The 14,697-nt window shown below is 45.4% G+C and overlaps 1 protein-coding gene across 5 annotated transcripts in view; it reads left to right on the forward strand.

Annotated features, from left to right (window-relative positions):
• The window catches only part of EXPH5 (exophilin 5), a 69,185-nt gene that overhangs the window by 11,650 nt on the left and 42,838 nt on the right, over positions 1-14,697 (forward strand). The window contains exon 2 of one of the 5 annotated variants that reach the window (XM_064577489.1): positions 1,837-1,887. The exons of the other annotated variants lie outside the window; for them this stretch is intronic. The gene's annotated coding sequence lies outside the window, so the exon portion shown is untranslated. The remainder of the gene's footprint in view (positions 1-1,836; positions 1,888-14,697) is intronic. 5 annotated transcript variants of the gene reach the window in all.

The raw sequence follows: 14,697 nt of genomic DNA on the forward strand, positions 1-14,697 counted from the left end.
ACACGCTCTGCTCCCGTGTCACAGCCCACACTTTCTTCTTCCCAGGCTTCTTCGACTGACTGCTGCTTTTCACATTCTCTGGTCCAGATCCTCACGCTCCGGACCTGCATGCCGGGTCAGCTGACGCATCTCTGGCCAGCCTGTAGACCGACTGCCCTGGGGTCAGGCATCCAATCTGCAGCACCTCCTGGGGGAAAGTGTGGCGCCGGAGTCCTGAGCAGGGGCCACAGACCTTCTAGTTCGGCCACAAGTGATATCATGTGGGTGTGGCAGGTGCTGAGGAGGGCCTTGCACTTCCTTTTCTATGTGCCTACCTGGGCACCAAGATATTTGCTCTCCTCTTGGCTTCTGTGATGACAGGTCTTGGCCTGCAGGCTCTGCTAAGACAGAGTTCTCAAACCTGGCCAAAATGACAGCTACCTGGGGAACTCTTCAAACTACCAAGGCCGGCCCCACCCTGACATTCTGGCTTACTTGGTCTGCGATCAGGCTGGGCACAGGTATTGTTTACAGCTCCTTAGATGACTCTAATGTGCAGTAAGGGATTCGGGCCTGACAGCCCGGGCATTGGGCCCTGACTCTGCCTGGCACGCACATCTTTCCTACACTCCTCCCCATTGCACAAGTTGAGGGAGTGTTGATTTTCAGGAAATGCTGTGGTTTGGGAGGGGAAGGCCTGGAGTCCTAGCAGAGGACAATTGAGAGGGCTGTGCCTGGCGCAGACTTAATAAATCTTGTTTCTAGTGCTTTCCCACTTTAAAATTGCTTGGTAGGATCAAAGGGACCTTCTGTCCCTGCAGCTGTTGAGTCTGGCAACGGGAAGAATTGCTTTTTACTTTTTGTTGTTTTGTTTTGTTTTACTGCCCACTAAGTGTGGGTTGCACACAAACACGAGTGTTGTAATATCCACAAGCAGCTTCGATCCTGTTCTTGTGAACCTGCTCCAGTGCTCTAGTCATAAGCTCTTCACATCGGCTCCTGGGTGGTCGTGTTCAAGGTGAGGAAGTAGGAAAGAACAGCCAGAGAAGGCAACGTGGAAGCCCGAAGAGTTCCTGGAAGGGAAAAGCAGCCTGGTTTCAGTACAAATTGGCCAAAAGTGAGAGCAAGGTGCTACGTACCTCTCTGTGCCGATTCTGTGATTATTCAGGAATACTTGACTTAAATATACGCCGCGCTTTAAAGCCTACTGTGTTCACCTGAGCCCCTTAAAGGTCCTTTAAAGTAGAAAGAACAACTATGATTATCCCTATTCTCCCCAGACATTATTATCCTTATTTCTCTCTTTTCTCAAAGTGTCTCAAGACCAGAGTAATGGCCAGGGGTGGGTGTGTGACCCCCACACGGGACGACGGAGGTGGGTGGAAAAGCGGAGCTTCCAAGAGCAGTTAATACCTTAGCTTGCAGGGAGTTAAATAGCAGTTGAGAGAACAAGTGAGCAGAGATCATAGCGGCAGAGTGGGGGTCAGATGGAGGGCCCCCATGGTCTCCGTCCGCCCCACCCCTGCAGCCGCACCAAGCATGCTCGCTGGCCACGGGAGGCCCGAGAACATTCTGGGGGTGCTGATGAGGCACAGAGTCCAGTGACTGAGGCCAGGGGCCTCTGGAGACAGACTAGTCAGACGCTCCCAGATGGCCTGAGGACCACCTCTATCTGGGTCTATATGAAGTCCCCTAAACAGCCAGCATTTTTATTTAAATCATGTCATTGTTCAGATGGTGACCCAGGTTTTCTTTTCATTTTTGGGCTTTTAAACTGCAGAACTTTTAACAGCCTATTTAAGGGGGAAAAAAAAGGCTGTCGTGTATTTTGCATGTGGTTTTCTTCCTTTCTTCCAGATCCCAGCAAGGTATATAAAAATGACTCTTTGGACTTATGCCTATTTGAAGGTAGGTCTCAGTTGCTGGCTGAATTACTGTGCATTTGCACGTGGGCTTGCACTTCACGGCTTCCAGTCAGGATGAGGGTCAGGATGAGCAGAGACTGCTCCTCCTCCTAGTGGGCAAAGTGCTGACAATGGCCTTCCCTGTGGGGGGAGGGGGCAAGTCAGGGAGGCTCCGGTCACCCTCCCATTCTCTCTCATCTGCTTTCTGGTGCCTCTTCCTCCCTAAGGACATCATTTTCTTCCCCTGTTCTCAGGAACTCCCTGCATCCCATCAAAGCGCATCCTTATTTGTAGGTTATGATAGGACCAGCCCCACAGGAGACATCTGGAAGGCCCAAAAATTAGGTCATGTCTGTCCACAGCTGTTTAATTGCCTTGCCCCTGCCATCTAGGCAAAATTCTTTAAAAGGTGTATGAGTAACATATTCCTTCCAGGGTAGCTGTCTCCACCTTCAAAGCCACACCGGTCCCCACCCTCACCTTGCTCTACCGAGCATTTTGTGCCCCGGTTCTGCTGGGCTCTGACTCCGGACTCTGGCCCAACTGTTCTTCATTTCCTCCATGTGACAATTTTTCACAACTTGTTCAAGGCCTTACAGATCCTTGAAGAGAGTTCACGGGAATACAAAGAAACACAAATGTAACTTTTTAGTATAAACATTTTGCATGTGTCTAAGATCTGACCAACAAGTGTAAATGGCACAATTTCCAAGCAGTGCTTGGAGCAATGATAGCTTTAGCATTAAAGCGATAAAAATGCTTTTCTGTTCTCAGCTCATCTGAGCTTCATCTCTGAGGCGCTCTGGGCCACTCACAGGTGGGAGCCCTAAAGATGGAAGCTTCTACACCTCCAGGGGCCTGGGTCTCCTGGGGAGGTAGCCAGGTCCCCCCTTCTCCTGTGGCATGGGTCTGCCTGCCTTCCTGGGATGTGGTAGTCAGCAGGACTCTTTTATAGCAGGTGGGTCAGCTGTCAACAGTAAGTGGCAGTAACACCGCAGTTTCTCGTCTTTCTGCTGGAGCTGCCGGCTGTGACGAGCTCCCCCGCTTGTAGCATGAAGGCATCTGTCTTTGGAGCCTGTCGCTGTCTCAGGACCCTTCTCACATGCCTCACAGCTTTGGGGGGGGGTGTTGCTCAGAGGCTGGGTACCTCTGTGTTCCTCTGTAGGGTGAGAGCCCCGTAAGAGAGATTTTTCCCCCCATATCATGGGTTCAACAACACTTCTGTTGAGCGGCGCTCATTTATTTAGCAGATACACGCGAGATCCTATTATGAACCTAGTACTGGAAAAACAAAATGCTGTCCATAGTCTCTCAGTCCTCAACGAGGGAGAAGCATTTAAAAACAGCGTATTTACTGTACCATGGCAGACAATAAGCCAGCTATGCACAGGGACACATCTGTCAGTTCACCCCAGGTGAGGTCTCGGGGAGGACATTGCTGGAGGAGGTGAGGTCCGAATTGAGTCTTGAATGGGGTGTAGGGTGAATAGAAGTGGGAAGGGCATCCTGGATGGGGCAGACAGCACTAGGGAGGGTGCAGAGATGGGGAGGAGGCTGGGGAGTCACAAGCATCAGCAGTGGGGGCATCGCTAGAACGCAAAGTGAGAGCCTGTGACCGGCAGGAGGGCTGGCTACAACGGGAGCCCCTGGGGAGCCCCTGGGATGTCGGGAGCAGCAGAGTGACACCTCTGGGGGATTAGGAGGGATTAGGAGGCCCTGACTAAGGATGGGGAGAAGGGGAGAGGCTCAGGAAGTATTTGGAAAGTTAAATTAGCAGGACTTGGGGCTGACGGCTGGAGAAGGGGAAGGGGAGTTCATAGGAACCCAGGTTTCTGGCTTTCAGTAGCTTTTGGCATTTGACCACCATTCACACTGAAACTGGTAGATTCAGGTGGACTCTACGCTCGGAGAGTCCAGGGGAGGTGATGTATCTGAATACCAATGGCCAACAGTTCCTCCACCAGCTCTGAAACATGGAGATGCTTTATCTCATGAGGTACTTTGTCTCAGCACTGAAGGTCAGGTGTTAGGCCTGTGACCAGGATGGGAGGTGAAGGGAGAAGTGGGCAGAATTCGGAGCAGAGTTCTAGCAAGGGAGCCTGGCACACGTTCGGTGGCTCCAGATGGCCCGGGAAAGGACTTCGGCATCGAAGCCACCAGCAGCCACCTGGCAGGTGAGGAGGGACTGACTGGCCCCCAGGAACCAGCGCCCAGGCAAGCGGAGGTGAGCAGCCTGCCACACAGCAGGTGCCCGGGCAGCCAGAGGACAGTGCAGGTGCTTTCATTTCCTGCCTGTCAGCTTTGGACTTCTGTCAGGAGCTTTGGTGCTCTCCCATTCTAAGCAGAAAGAATTAAGGCTGACTGATAATTGAAATACCCTCCTCCCCTCCAAAAAAAGAAAGAAACAAACAAACAGACAGAACCCAAGACACTTCAAGTGGCTGTTTCCCTCGGTGAAGTAGCAGCAAGTTGATTTTCGGCAGTACCCGTCCCTTCATGCGGGGTCAGCAGACGTGTAGTTCAGCTTCAACAAGTGGGGAATCCCCTGTCTTCACTGCGCCCTCTCCACCAGCCTAGGGCACTGGGGATCTTGGTTTCAAAGCTTGTCCAAAGTCACGAAGAGAGAGATAAAGCCATCATTCTACCTTGCGCTGCCCAACACTGACCAGGTAAGCTGCCGTGTGCCAGGATAAAGCCCTGGCAGGTCATTTGGCCCTGGTATTCCAGAATGTGCTAGAATATATTGAACGTACATCTCTAGGTTCAAAGCGGCAAGGCTGAGAATGGTATCATCAACGGGCATGGCGAGAAAGGAAAGAGATGACCCTTTCCAAGTTTATCATGATGGGAGTTTACTCAAATAAATCCCAGCATCTTTGGGGATCAAGATTAGTGATATTTCCGGGTGCCTGGGTGGCTCAGTCGTTAAGCGTTAAGCTGAGCCTTCGGCTCAGGTCATGATCTCAGGGTCCTGGGATCGAGTCCCACATCGGGCTCCCTCCTCGAGGGGAAGCCTGCTTCTCCCTCTCCCACTCTCCCTGCTTGTGTTCCTGCTCTCACTATCTCTGTCTCTGTCAAATAAATAAATAAAATCTTAAAAAAAAAAAAAAAAGATTAGTGATATTTCCATTTCATTCAAATAAGAGATACTTGACAGTATTTTGAGGACCTACTATTTATATGATTTATGCAGTCTGCTATGGTAAATGCAAGATGTAGAACCCAAGAAATTGATAATCTTTTTGGGCAGACAGAGCATGAAAATTTAAATACTATGCTGCACATGACTAAGTACCTCATGGGTGGTCCAGACAGTAGGATTTGGGAGTGAGAGAAGATGGGTGAGAGCTGAAATGATGAGGAGAGCGTTCACAAAGAGACTGGCCTTGGACTGGTTAGAGGTGGATGGGGAGAGGGACTCCCAATTATGGCTTGTTAATGCCTCCATTGTTCCAGTTCTATGTAACACACTATGTGAACTTTAATTAGCAGTTAGACACAAATCTTCATTTCAGAAAGGCAGTTTCAATATTGGGAACTAAAGTCCTAAAGAATAGGGCTAGTGTTTGTTTATTGTGGGTAAGTGCTGGCTTGCAAGGGTGTTCCTCACCCCTGCACTCTTCTCTTCCCCTCCCCAGGTATCTATTCACCTTCAGTTACTTCTGCTATGTGTTCACTAATTTTTTTTTAGCAGAAATTGCTGAAAATAATTTTTTAAACTGCACGTGGAGAATGAGATTTAGGTTAACCATTTACTTATTATTATTATTATTCTGAATGATAACTAGAGAAGCACAAAAGCATTTCTGATAAAATACAAGTTAATTATGTGCTAAAGGGTTATGTGATGCCTTTCTCCCTATCTCGAGCTTTTAGGTGAATCTGCTGAATCAGGGAGCAGCCACCTAGTGGGTTGGTTTGAGTGACAGGCATGAGGCCACAAAAAGAAATCTTTAACTTCCCCTCCAAGCCCTGTTCTTTATATGAGAGCATAGGAAGCCTCCGGAAGACCTGCATGGTCTGAGTATTGAACCTTCTCCTGTGTGTTTCTAACAAGGAATTGAGAGAAGTTCAGAGTTTCTGAGATTCTCATTCAAAGCTCAATGACATAGGACAGTATTAATATAGAATATATTAATAGATAATGATTGACCTCCATGAGTAAGCTTGGACGATTTCTCTTGATGCAAGGCCAACAAATAAAAACTTCTATGAACACTGAAACAAAATAAAAACAAGCAAAACCTACTCCTTCACTCCTACACTCCTATTCTACTTCCTTTCCTCAGATTACTCTCTGTGAATGATGGTCTTCAACAATACCCCCTTCCTACACACACACACACACACACACACACACACACAATCTATTTTCCGAATCATTTGATCATTCACTGAAGAAAGAGCATCACTCACAAGGAACAGTGGCAGATTCAGACTCTGCCCTAATGGGGCTTATACTCCAGTATACTCCAGTATATTTTCATCTTTCCTCTGAGACCCATCTTTCTTTTTTTTAAGATTTTATTTATTTATTTGACAGAGAGAGACACAGTGAGAGAGGAAACACAAGCAGGGGGAGGATCAGAGGGAGAAGCAGACTTCCCGCTGAGCAGGGAGCCGGGCGTGGGGCTCGATCCCAGGACCCCGGGATCATGACCCGAGCTGAAGGCAGACGCTTAACCAACTGAGCCTCCCAGGCGTCCCAACTGTTTTTCTTTTAAGGATCTAACATGTCCTTTGTTATAACACGGCTCTTTTGTATATCTTTTCCCGCTGTTAGAGCTTACATTTCCTAGTGTATTCCCAGCGTCTTTACAGATGTAAATGCTCATTATAGTTGAATTGAATTCATTTTATTTTTCACTCAAAAAACATTTTTCAATCCTTTAGTGAAGTGCCAGCCCTGAGCTAGATCATGGGACCAAGAATACGTAAGGAAGGGCAAAGCAAGCAGAAGAGCAACTTGGGGAAAGGCCAGAGAGTATGGCCAAGAGTTGGAAAGGTTGGCACCTGGGACTAGGTGAGGGGACGATGGGAAACAAGTCTACACGGGTAAACAGGGGGTCTGGTCATGAAGAACTGAGTTGTACAGATGAGGACGATGAGACCCATATATGTTACTTGATCAGCCCAAGTAACAAATGGATCAGAACCCAGCATCTGACCGGCCCTACCATCCACCCTCACATACGCTCAGATGTGTGGGATGGGAAAAAGATGAAGATAGCGCTAGAGAACGTCTATGACAATAGTGTCTGTGTCCTGGGGCCACATTGTACCTCTCTTTGTATTTACCACCACAACCTGAACAGAGGCAAGAGTAACAGGAGGCAAACAACCAAGAAAATTCAGTTATCCATTCTGACATCCTTTTGGTCCTTTGCCTTGAGCTTCAAAGAACTGATATTTTCAATGACACTAAGGTTAAAATAACAAGCAAAGGTGTTGAGCAGAGAAGTCATAAAAAAACACGTATGCAATTAACAAATGAAATAATAGTCAACCTCTCCAGTAACTGGATTTTTTTTTTTTTAAAGATTTTATTTATTTATTTGACAGAGAGAGACACAGCGAGAGAGGGAACACAGGCAGGGGGAGTGGGAGAGGGAGAAGCAGGCTTCCCGCTGAGCAGGGAGCCTGATGCGGGGCTCGATCCCAGGACCCTGGGATCATGACCTGAGCCGAAGGCAGACGCTTAACGACTGAGCCACCCAGGCACCCCGTAACTGGATATTTTTTAATGAAAAAAAAAACCCACCTTTTTATTGTGTTTATTAGATATCAGATCATCAAAGATTAATAAGAACAATAATAAGTCATGTTGGCAAGGGTATGGGGAAACTGGCCCTCATATGGGATCTGCTGGTTGGAGAAAAATTTGGCATAACTTTTCTCCAGTGCAATTTGGTGATATATTTCATAAGTCACTAAAACATGTATGTCCTTTGGCTCAGCAATCCACCTCAAGGAAATTTATCCTAAGGAATTAACCATGAATGCTAGGTTTGAATTATGTGCATTTCAACATTATGGTTGTGAAAAATGAAAACTAGAGACATCTGGGTGGCTCAGTCAGTTAAGTGTCTGCCTTTGGCTCAGGTCATGATCCCAGGGTCCTGGGATGGAGTCCAGCATTGGGCTCCCTGCTCAGAGGGGAGTCTGCTTCTCCCTCTGCCTGCCAATCCCTCTGCTTGTGCTCTCTCTCCCTCTGTATCTCTCTGACAAATAAAGAAATAAAATCTTAAAAAAAAAAACAATTCCTATATCCAACAATAAGGGACTAGGTACATATACTATGGAACAGAGATACAATATGAAAATATTGATGTAGCGCAGCATTCTTAATATAATGCTAAGTGGGAATTATTGACTACAAAACAGTATTTATAGTGTAAAGGCATTTTTTAAAAAAACACATACACGTGTACGTGGCATGCTGGGCAAGCCCGACCCCTGGGATATATTATCAGAAAGCATCTGTAGTTTGGCCCTTTTAATGCCCCTGGATAAAAATGTGAGTAGTCCCATGATTTTTCTGCTCACTGTTAGGTAACAGAAATCCTTTGGCCGCTTGAAGACACAAAACACAGTCTCAATTCGATATATAGTGATTAGACTATCTGGTCCCTGATTAAGTCTGACCTCATTCAGAGCAGTGGCCCATTCCCCTGGCACACCCACGGCGAGAAGCCTGTAACAGTGAGAAGGGATTTGATCCTCCCTGCCCACCTCCCACCAAAGCCCCCTACCTCTCCATCCCCTTGATGAAGTGGAGGGTGGATGGGCCGAGAGGTAGAAGTTTGGGTGGGGGTATGGGGGGACGGATGCTGAAAGCACTCGCTTGACTGGGAGGGCTGTGGGATGGCTTCCACACTCTCTGGGTTGGACAGATGTTTACATTTGCCTCTTGTCTCACATACTCCTGGGGGCTTTTAGGCTCTGTTCTCCTGCAGCTTCCTTGATGATAGGGTGTGCTGTCCCGTTCTCTGCCAACCTCGCTGTGTCCCTAGGAGCCCAGTGATTCACCCACAGCCCCCTTCCACTAAGGTGTTTTTCCCTCATGAGCTAGCTCTAGTGGATATGAACTAAGAGAGCCCCACGCCTCCTCAGCCTCTTCGGGGGCTCTTGTCTTGTCCATGGGACACACACACAGCGTTTCTGCCTGGAAACCCCAGAAGTGAGGACTGATTGCCTGCTGAGCAACCTCCCTTCAGCCTCCCTTTACTCTGAGCTGTCTGGCACCAGCTTCTCTAGCTAACTTACTCTTCTTGCACAGGAGTTGGACACCAGGCAGCCCTTCCCCCAGATTCTAAGCGACCTAGATGGAGGTCTTCTGGTGGCGCTGTTGACGCCCCTCTCTCTAAACTCCTCCGTCTGCCTCCACTCTTCTGACCCAGTGTGGGTAAGGGGCCTTGTAACCTTAACAAGAGGTCTTTGGATTTTTTTTTTTTTTTTTTTTTTGGTTAGAACACAACATGAGCTCTACCCTCTTAACAGAATTTTCAGTGCATAATAAAGTGTTTTTATCTATTGGCGCAATGTTACTCAGCAGATCTGTAGAACTTACTCATTTATGCAGAACTGGAATTTTATATTTGTTGATTAGCAACTCCCCATTTCCTCCTCCCCCTAGTCCCTTACTACCACCATTCTATTCTTTGCTTCTGTGAGTTTAATTGTATTAGAAACGTCAGATATGTGGAATCATTCAATATTTGTCCTTATGTGTCTGGCTCATTTCACTCAGCATAATGCCATCATGGTTCACCCTGTTGTCACATTTGCAGACTTTCCTTCTTTTTAAAGGCTGCATAATATTCCATTTTATGTTTATACCACATTTAAAAAATCCATTCACTGATGGACATTTAGATTCTTTCTACATCTTTGCCATTGTGAATAATATTGCTATGAACATGGGAGGTACAGATATCTCTTGACCTAGTGTTTTCATTTCCTTCTGATGTATTCCCAGGAGTAGAATTGCTGGATCATATGGTAGTTCTGTTTTATTTTTTGAAGAACGTCCATACTCTTTTCCACAGTGGCTGCACCATTTTGCATTTCCATCAACAGCATACTAAAGGATTCCAATTTCTTCAGCCCTGCCGACATTTGTCTTTGGTTTTTTGTTTTTTGTTTTTTTCCATAATAGCCATTCTAACACGTATGAGGTGATATCTCATTGTGGTTTTGATTTGCATTTTCCTGATGATTATTGATTTTGAGGATCTTTTCATATATCTCTTGGCCATTTGTATGCTTTCTTTGGAGAAATATCTATTCAAGTCCCTAGTCCATTTTTTTTTTTAAAGATTTATTTATTTATTTGAGAAAGAGGGAGAGCATGCGAAGGAGTGGGGGGAGGGGCAGAGGGATAGAATCCCCAAGGGACTCTGCGCTGAGCATGGAGCCAGACACAGGGCTCGATCCCACAACCCATGAGATCATGACCTGAGCTGAAACCAAGAGCCAGACCCTCAACCAACTAAACCACCCAGGCACCCCCCTCGCCCATTTTTAAATCAAGTTATTAGTTTTTTGCTATTGAATTCTAAGAGTTACTTATATATTTTGGAAATTAACCCTTTATCAGAGATGCAGTTTGAACATATTTTGTCCTGTCCCATGGGTTGCCTTTCACTATAATGATTGTTCCTTTGCTGTGCAGAAGATTTTTAGTTTGATATAGTCCCACTTGTCTATTTTTGCCTGTGCTTTGGGATCATATCCATGAAATCACACCACACTTTCTAATTTCAAAATATACTACAAAGCTATAGTAATTAAAACAGTAAGGTACTGGCATAAAGATAGATATATAGGCCAGTAGGACAGAGTAAAAAGCCCAGACATAAATTTATACATATATGTCAGCTGACTTTTGATGAGGGTGCCAAGAATACACAATAGAGAAAGGATAGTGTCTTCAACAAATGGTGTTGGGAAAAGTGGACAGCCACATGCAGAAGAATGAAATTGGACCCTTATCTTACACCACACATAAAAATCAACTCAAAAGGGCTCAAAGACTTACACATATGACTGGAAACTATAAAACCAGAAGAAAACATAGGGCAAAGAACTTTGGCTTTTTTGTTTTATTTTATTTTTTTAAAGATTTATTTATTTATTTGAGAGAGAGCAGATGAGCAGGGGTAGGAATAGAGGGAGAGAGAGAATCTCAAGCAGACTCCCTGCTGAGCATGGAGCCCAATGCGGGCTCAATCTCACAAACCTGAGATGGTAATTTGAGCCGAAATCAAGAGTTGGATGCTCAACTGAGTCACCCAGGTGCCCCTTTGTTTGTTTTAATAATCCTACAATCAAGTTCTGCTGACTGATCTTCTTACAATTCACTTGGATATGTGGAATCTCTTGCTTTCATGCCCCAGCTAAACCTGAGACAGGCTGGCTCCCAATGTGACATCCTGTTGTCCCTGCTTTAAAATGCTGGGCGGACACAGGCACACATAGCAGTGTCTCTGGTTGTGAGGATTATGAGTGGCTTTTATTTACTTTAAACTTTCCCAGGTCTTCTTTATTGAGTGTAATTTTACTTTAATAATTAGAAAAAAGAAAGAACTTAAAACTTGTATAATGGCAGGCACCTGGGTGGCTCAGTCGGTTGGGCATCTGCCGTCAGCTCAGGTCGTGGTCCCGGGGTCTCAGGATCGAGTCCCACCTGGGACTCCCTGCTCAGCGGGGAGTCTGCTTCTCCCTCTGCCTCTCACCCCACTCTCATGCTCTCTCTCTCTCAGTCTCTCTCAAATAAAAAAAAGATAATATAAAATCTTAAAAATCGTATAATGGCAAATCAAAGTCTATTTTATTGACATTTAGGATTTCCTGTCTCGACACTGAAGAATTCCCTTGTAAGCAGATTCCTACTTGTTGACTGTGGCAGGCTGTCTTAGTTATGCTCTTGCAGGTGACAAGGATCATACGCTGGTTTACCTCGGTGGATGGGTGGCACTTGACTGCAAGTCTATGACGGGGCAGTAAGGAAATGCAAGGAACAGCCTCACCCCGTGCAGCCAGTCTTTGGAAATGGGGAGGTTAGTCAGAACAGAGCAGCATCCTGGCGCGGTCCCCAGGGCTGGTAATTGGCCGGACTGTGGCTCAGCCTCACTGTCTGCTTCTCCTGGTTCACTTCCAGTGCCACAGCGGAGTTTCTTTTTGCCACTTTCCTCTCTGTCCCATGGCTTCAGCCTGTTCATGACTCTGTTGCCTCGTGGCTTTCTACGTACGGTACCTTGTAATACCTCCCCACGGTGTAACTCTCAGACTCAATGTGACTTGAGTTTTTCTTCCGTGTCATCGTGATTTCAAGACATGTTAGGAGGAAGCACATGATTGAGTTATTAATCACTGCCCAAAATAGAGCACATCAGCTGGGCAGCACTCCTTCTCTTGTTTAGCTTTTAGGTCAAGTGAATTCCTAGTTCGGTTGATTAGGACCAGGAATGTGAAAAATTTTGGATCATATGACCCAAAACACGACTCCCCATGCCCCCTTATCTATGAGTAGAACAGGCTCCCAACACTTCCAGGGTTGCTTGTAAGCATGGCCCATGGCTCTCAGACAGAAAAACCACCATGCTTAATTCATTACTATTGAGTCCTATTTTGGGATATTAGCAATGAGAGTGGAGGTGTCAGAATGATTTAAAGGAGAACAAAACAAAACGTTGAGGGAATCAGACATCCAGTTTTCTTTTTCTACGCCAGACGTTATTTCATCCTACCCGAAAGAAGACATTTTTGCTCATAAGGCCTAAGTGATTCAAAGCCAAATAGATGATGACTTTTAAAATCCAAGGTCATTGTTAATAAAGAATAGTCCACACCTATACACACACATATACCAAGTGAACAGTTCTGTTCATTTCCACTTTTTTTCTGTAAAATACAGCTCGCATTACTGCTTTATTACACTGACATTTCATTTTTGAGAAATGAGTTGGTTGTTAACAGGATGAGTACAATTCTGTAGCTGTTCTTGATGGACTGAGACATATTCATTTAAAGTACACAATAACCCCCAATGTTACATTATCATTTTTACTGTGTAATAAAGCTTTGTTTGGGCTTTTTCTCCAAAGACCCATTGAAATTTTATGTTAAAGCATTTAATACATCATGAAGAATAATCACAAATTTTGTTGATTATTAAGAAAGAAGAATTTAAATACTAGAGTCTGAAAGTTAAAATGATGGCAAATAACATATAACAACAATATTATCAGTAAAATATCTTTTACACCAATATTAGGTTTCCTATAAATAAGTTACATAATTGGGAGTAGACATATGCATTTGTATGGCTAGCATTAACTTCCTTTTGCCCCAGGTACTGATTTTGGTACAGAATCATTCTGGGAGTACTTCTTTGGAGGATGTTTGAGTAAATAAATGTAACGACATCTAAAGACAAAACACAATAAGCTCTTCTGGATGAGATGATACAATATGAAACATTATGTATGTTTGAAAAACGAAGGAAGGAGCAGTAGGTACTCACAAGTACAGTTCTGTCTTGTTACCTGATTACATAACTAGCAGTACAGAGAGTGTGGCCAAAATTTAGGATGTAGTTGTCTCTGGAAAGAAGCCATGAATAGTATAATATGTGAGCAAATCCAAGATGTTGAGATCATGGACTTTATCTATGGATCAGAACCGATTGGCTCTAACCTGCCTTACAGTTGTGCTAATTGCAGCCTCTCAAGAGGGATTTCTGTCCTCGCTTGCAGCTCCAAGCAGCTCCCCTACCCCGCAGAATCCTAACATGGAACTTGCATTAACCCTTGCCTTACAAGTTCCTACGGAAAGATGTCTGAGCGTCTGTACAAAGAAGAACGAGGTGGGGGGCGCTTGGGTGGCTCAGTCGGTTAGGTGTCCAACTCTTGATCTCAGCTCAGGTCTTGAGCTCATGGTTGTGAGTTCAAGCCCCATGTTGGGCTCCATGCATGGAGCCCACTTTAAATAAAAATAAGTGGGAAGAAAAGGCTAAACACTCTAGTTTTCAAAAACTTAGTCACTGTTTGCTGTGTTCAGAAAGTCTAGTGCTCTGGTTAGGGAGCTGACACTCCAGTGGTGAGCCCACCAGCATGAAAAAAAGGGCAGAGACAGGCCAAGTGTTGAAGAATTCAGGCTCCAGACAATAATCTGTACTCATTCTGGAAAGAACACATGTTATTAGCATGTTGAGTAGTCGGGGTCTGAAGCCAGGCAGAAGCCTTGCTCTTTTCCTCACCATGGGATAACCACAGACAGGTTGTTTTTTTTTTGCGTTTTGTAGTTTCAATTTTTTTTTACTGTATAATGAGTATAAGAGTATCTACCTCACTGGGCACATGTGGAAGCAGCCAGCACAGTGGCCCTGCTGACCATTTAATCCCAGACCCACTTCCCGCCTCCAGGAGGATGTGCCGTGTGCGTGGTTCCCATATTGTTCAGCAGCATCACAAAGGTACCAGATATAACCTCAGATGTTATCTTTTTTTTTTTAAGATTTCATTTATTTATTTGAGAGAGAGAATGAGAGAGAAAAAGAGCATGAGAGGGGGGAGGGTCAGAGGGAGAAGCAGACTCCCCACTGAGCAGGGAGCCCGACGCGGGACTCAATCCCAGGACCCTGAGATCATGACCTGAGCCGAAGCCAGACGCTCAACCAACTGAGCCACCTTGGTGCCCAACCCCAGATGTTATCTTCATCTTCCATAAAAGTATTGTCAGTTCAAATCTGGAATTGTAAATTATCTTCTAGTTGATTTGAATCATGTGCTGGATCCCAAGAGAAGCAGCC

The sequence above is a fragment of the Mirounga angustirostris genome, unplaced genomic scaffold (assembly GCF_029215605.1).
Source record: "Mirounga angustirostris isolate CCGP_5_RB_7025 unplaced genomic scaffold, mMirAng1.0.hap1 SCAF_13, whole genome shotgun sequence".
Classification (NCBI taxonomy): domain Eukaryota; kingdom Metazoa; phylum Chordata; class Mammalia; order Carnivora; family Phocidae; genus Mirounga; species Mirounga angustirostris.